Raw genomic sequence first — 6000 nt, 5'->3', positions numbered from 1 at the left:
ACACACACACACACACACACACACACACACACACACACACACACACATATGTATATACATGCTTTATTGAGATATAATTCACCTATTTAAAGTGTACAATTCAGTGGGTTTTTTTGTACATTCAGAGTTGTGCAACAATCACTCTAATCATTTTAGAGCATTTCCATTACCTGTTCTCCTCCACCAAAAACCCCTGTACCCATGAGCAGTCACTTCTCTTCCCTCCACCCCACCCCCAGCCTCTGACAACCATAAATCTACTTTCTGTCTCTATAGATTTGGCTATTCTGGACATTTCATGTAAAAGGGATCATTCACTACATGGTCTTTGTGTCTGACTTCTGCCTCTTAGCATGATGTTTTCAGAGTTCATCTGTGCTGCAGAATGTATCAGTACTTCATTCCTTGTTACTGTTGAACAATATTCCACCATGTGGATAGATCACATTTTGTTTATCCATGCATCCATTTCATGGATGTTCTTTCCATTTTTTAGCTTTTTTTTTTTTTTTTTTTTTGAGACAGAGTCTCAGTCTGTCACCCAGGCTGGAGTGCAGTAGTGTGATTTTGGCTCACTGTAACCTCTGACTCCTGGGCTCAAGTGATTCTCCTGCCTCAGTCTCCCGAGTAACTGGAATTACAGGAGCATGCCACCATGCCTGGCTGGTTTATTGTGGTTTTTTTTTTTTTTGTATTTTTTAAGTAGAGACAGATGGGGTTTTGCCATGTTGGTCAGGCTGGTCTTGAACTCCAGACCTCGGGTGATCTGCCCACCTTGGCCTGCCAAAGTGCTGGGATTACAGGCGTGAGCCACTTCACCTGGCTGCCTTTTAGCTATTACTTCCACTCTTTGGCTGTCATGAATAATGCTGCTCTCAGCATCCGTGTACAAATTTTTGTGTGGACATATGTTTTCATGGGTATACGCCTAAGACTATTTACATATTCTTTTGAGTATACACCTAAGAATGGAATTACTGAGTCATTTGGTAACACTTTAATGTTTGGAGAAACTGCCAGTTGTCCAAAGCAGCTGCACCATTTTACATTTTCATGAAGAGTGTGTGAGGGTTCCAATTCCTCCACTTCCCCACCACTTGTTATTATCTGTCTTTTTTTTTTTACAGCCATTCTCTCAATGTAAAGTGGTGTCTCATTGTTGCAGTTTTTGGTTTACCTTTGATTGACATGTTGGGCATCTTTTCATGTGCTTACAAGCCATTTGTATATCTTCTTTGGAAAAACGTCTATTGAGAAATTTTGCTCATTTATTGAGTCATATTGAATGCTTTGAGTTTTATTTTCTTCATCTGTAAAAGAAGAATGCTACAGCCTTCAGAGAGTAGTGAAGATTAAATGAGAGAACATTTATTTGCAAGACACATAGCACAGTGCTCTGCACAGCACTTGGCAAGCACCCCAGAAAGTTAGCGAACCTTCCTGTCACCTTGCCTTGCAAGTAGAAACCAAGTGGAGTTCACTCTGCATTATGTCATCTAGCATACTGTGTTGCATGAAGACAGACTCAATAAATGCCTGAGGGTATAAATGGGCCAATTCACGCCATTCAGTATTCAAATTTGAATCTTCCGTGCTCTGCCCCCTTTCTCCCATTTCTTTCATTGAACCTTTTCTTTCTCGAACAATTTTCTTAATTTTATTCCTCTTGCCAGGTGCCTCCTCTTGTGAGATTTAACTTTGCAGTATCATTGAGGCCGAGTACAAAGACAGCCAAAGACATCACCTATGGCAGTCCCGGGGTGAATGTGATAAACCACTGAAGGGGCTGAACGTCTGACAGCCTGAGAGCATAGCCTATCCCATCTTAGCGAGCCACAAAAAGTAATTAAAGTACTTACAGGAGTGAGAAAAGGGAGCCTTTCAAAAACCCTGATTGCAGACTGTTATTTAACACAGTTCAGCAACGCTGGTCTGAGGAATTTTCACTTGTAGAGGACCCAGGCCGCCTTCAGGCCCAAAGATTCCAGATTGGTTCAGGCCACCTGGGGTGTGCAGACTGCAAGGGGCCACAATTGGGTGGAGAAAAGCAAACAATGTGATCACCACATGCACGCAGCCTGCCCGGGGTAGAGCCCAGCTTTGGTGCCTGGGGCAGGACTTGAAAGGACAAGCACAGGTGAGGGAAGGTGTGCTTGTCAGCCCAGTACCGAACACCGCGGTGGGATGTGAGCTGGGTGTGTACGGAACTGCTGGCTTTTACCTTAGGCCTGGAACAATGGGGACTGCGAAAAGCAAGGGGTGTGCGTGTGCCTCGGGTCCAGCTGCAGTACCGCGGTCTGAAACCCCAGGCCACCCTCTGAGTCTGCCTGAGGGCAAGTCTCGGAGCGTCCGCGGGAGGAAAGTGGAGATGCGAGTGTTCCGCAGGGCAGGGACTGGTTCCAACTCATCTTTGCATTCCAGGGCCCACTTCGGGGCCCAATGACTGTTTATGGAGCTCATGAAATGCTCCCTCAGGCTGGGCACGGTGGCTCACGCCTGTAATCCCAACACTTTGGGAGGCCGAGGCTGACAGATCACTTGCGGTCAGAAGTTCCAGATCGCCTGGCCAACATTGTGAAACCCTGTCTCTGCCAAAAAATACAAAAATTAGCCAGGCGTGGTGGCACGCACCTGTAGTCCTAGCTACTCAGGAGGCTGAGACAGAACTGCTTGAACCCGGGAGGCGGAGGCTGCAGTGAGCAGAGATCGCGCCACTGCACTCCAACCTGGGCGACAAAGCGAGACTCCGTCGTCTCAAAAATAAAAAAGGTCCCCTAGGCCCACGTTGCGAATGCGGGATCTGGGGCCCTGTCCCGGGAGGGGCATTCAGGAGCCAGCCTGGTGCAGGCATCGCGCGCCAGGCCACAGTCCTATGCGGCCGGGGATTCACTGCGGGGGCGAATCTTTCGGCTTGAGCAGAGCAGCGGCAGCTGCGGGTCCGTCCACTCGTGCTCCGCTCGGTTCCGGCTCCTAGACAGCCCGGGAGCCGCTCTCCGGGCCGAGAGGGACCCCCAGCATGGCGGCCTTAACACACGCTGCACCACAGTTACCCGACAACCCCTGCGGCTGAGGCGCAGGGCGAGTGCCTCCGGCAGAGCAGCCTGGACCGCGCCGCATTCTTCAGTGGACGACTGCCCTTGTCAATCACTGAGGAAACTAGACCATGGGTGTGGCCGGACATCCGGGGCTTTCCACCCTCGGAGAGAGGCGGGCTTGAGGTGGGGGAGATGGAAGGATGTCATACCCAATGGCAATCAAGGCCTTTGGCCTCGCGGCAGATTGGCAGGTACTTGAACCACTGAAGCGCCGCAGAGGGATACAGGCGCTCTGGCAGTGATTGGTTCAGTTCGCGGGTGGGTGGTTTTCTCCGTGCGTTGGTTCCTCACAGTGGGTAAATCGGGCACAGTAGATATAATTAACACGTAAGTGGAAGTGCTGCTGGTGAGGTTCGGGGATGTTTTCGTGTTTTGAAAGTTAGTATTTTGGCTTTCACAAAGCCACCTGATTTTAGTAGGCTTTACCTGGAATGACTCAGATTCCCTTTCGTTAGCTTAGTTAAGGCACTCCCTCCCCTTGCAGGGTCCGGGTTGGACAACGACCGCGCTGAGCCCAAATTACCGCCGAGATCGTTGGAAATGTGTGCAACTCAGTGAACTAAAGCGGAGATTAAATGGATGGTATTCAGTAGAAAATGGGACAAGACATGAATGGACACTTTACGGAAAAAAAAAAAAAATGCAAGAGGCCCCTAAACATTTAAGTGTGTGCTCAGCCTTTTTCATAATCAGAAGAATGCAAATGAAAACCTCACTGAGCTAACGCTTCTGTTCCATCAGGTTGTCAAAAATCCAAAAGTTTAACAAGGTACGCAGTTAAGGACAATACAGGAACCGGATCTGTCCTGCATTGCTGGGGCGGGGGGAGTGCAAATTTACCTTTGACTCGAAGTCCACCTCTAAAATCTATCCTGAAAGTAAACCTTCACAAATATGAAACAACCTACTCACAAAAGTTTTATGTGTAGCGGCATTATATGAATTTGCAAGACTGGAAACCATGCAGATATCCATGAGAGGGGGAATGACTGAGCAAGCTGGTACATCCGGGCTGGTACCCAGCTGACTCTGTGGCAATATTTTCTATGGCGTGGTCTGTCTCCAGAGATGATGTATATAGGCTGCTACCTTTAGCAAAAAGAAGCACTGAAACGATAAAACCAAAACTGATAAAAATGTTAGCATAAAATGGTGGAGAATCTGGTAGAAGCCCTAGAGGAGTTCCACCAGAAGAAAAATAAGGTGATAATAATAATAGTTTAAAAAAAAAAATTGTGGTAATAGGAATTTGCAAGGCTTTCTGTTCTGAAACCCGACAGTAGACCCAGAAAGGCATACTTGGCTGGGTGGGTCTCAAGTTACTTATATAAACCGGAGGCCATGCCATAGCCTGGTGAAGGATTTCTGGTACCCTGCCCCTTTCCAAAAAGATGTCTCTTTGGGAACTCTAAAACTGGAATGGTCCATCAGCACTGTCCTTTTGGCAGACAAGGCAGGACTTTGTACCCCAATAGTGACTTGGTTTGGAGGTAGGCCGCCCCAGAACAGGATGGAATCTTGGGCAAGGCATTTGCTGTCAGGCTGGCTGCAACCTCCCCCTCAAGGCTGTGAGGAGAGAAGCAAGGAAATAACTTCTACCTCCTCTAAAGTAGGAAACCTCCTCACCTGCCACTTCTGCAGTGAAAAGTAGAGACGAAGGCCTGGCACAGTGTGTTACCTCTGTAATCCCAGCACTTTGGGAGGCCAAGGTGGGCTGACTGCCTGAGGTCAAGAGTTTGAGACCAGTCTGGCCAACGTGGTGAAACCCTGTCTCGACTAAAAATACAAAAAAATTAGCTAGATGTGGTGGTGTGTTATTTCTTTGCTTCTCTGGATGGAGGTACAACGGACACTTGGAGGGAAGGAGGCCCTGAAAAGTCTTTAGCAGGCAGTCTTTGGTAGACAGAACTGCAGATACTGATGAGTGACAGGCCACTGCTATTTGTGTCATGTAGGTAGGCCAGCCTGGGCAGGGTCCTCAGCAGAGTGATAGAGGGAGAGCAGGGGAGAGATGCAAAGGCTTTGGGACTGGTTCCCATCACCGGAAAGAGGCTCTGTGCACCTGAGTGTTTTAGCTTCTCCCAACCTCCACACCCAGAGAGAGTTCCATTGGGATTGGCTTCTGTAGGCCTCTGTGGCTCTAGGTTCTTGGCGGAAGTGACATACATACTGATGATGCTCAGCTATGCCTGCCATGTAGGCGCCTTTCCCTTGGTGTTTGCGATCTTTCTCCCACCCTGCTGTTTCTTTCTGCCCTCCTTTATGCTTTTTGGCTTAGATTTGGTTTATTCACTGAACTGAGTATCTGTGAGCTGATGAGAGCAATCTCAGATGAGGTGGCAGAAATGGTGTCAACAGAGGCCAGCACTTATGGGGAATAGATAAGAGCTACCCAACACCAGAGCAAACCAGCAGTATTTCCATGAAGTGTCCAAGGCCAGGGGTGGGGCCTGGGCAGTGGACACCCACCACCAAGGAAAAGGAGGATGCTGAGCACTTCAGACACTGGCTTCCGAGTGCCCATCAAGCCCTGTCCTGGACCTCATAGGAAACTCAGGCAGTGCAGGTGTCTCCCCAACACCCATGCTCCCTTTAATCACAGATCCCCAGTGAAATTCAGTAACCTTGTCTTCAAGTGGCCATGTCTTAAGGAGATGCTGGACCCAGCCCCAGGCTCCTGGGATCTAGGCCCATCATGGTGGTCCCATCTCCTTGCCTGTGACTGAAACATGGGCACATGCCATATTCTGGCCAATTGGGATCTGAAGAGATGTGGGGCAGGGACACCTGAACCAGTTCTCTCACGCCTAGAGACGCAAGCAAGAGATGCCCTTTTCTTGCTTCTGGATGAGATACCTGAACTCCTGCAGCCATCTTGCCACCATGAGGAATGCTAGTCTCCAAT

General features: G+C 48.7%; 1 long non-coding RNA gene across 1 annotated transcript; it reads left to right on the top strand.

The window, feature by feature from the left end:
- The first annotated feature begins 2715 nt into the window (after positions 1 to 2715).
- LOC116525608 lies at positions 2716 to 3720 on the top strand. Its single transcript, XR_004257752.1, has 2 exons — positions 2716 to 3422; positions 3580 to 3720. It is a non-coding gene; the product is annotated as an uncharacterized LOC116525608 (long non-coding RNA).
- The last annotated feature ends 2280 nt before the right edge of the window (positions 3721 to 6000 follow it).

The sequence above is a fragment of the Sapajus apella genome, unplaced genomic scaffold (genome assembly GCF_009761245.1).
Source record: "Sapajus apella isolate SASKATOON/1434 unplaced genomic scaffold, GSC_monkey_1.0 scaffold48, whole genome shotgun sequence".
Taxonomy (NCBI): Eukaryota; Metazoa; Chordata; class Mammalia; order Primates; family Cebidae; genus Sapajus; species Sapajus apella.
Note: the sequence above shows the minus strand (reverse complement) of the source record. Positions and strands in the feature narration are given on the sequence as shown.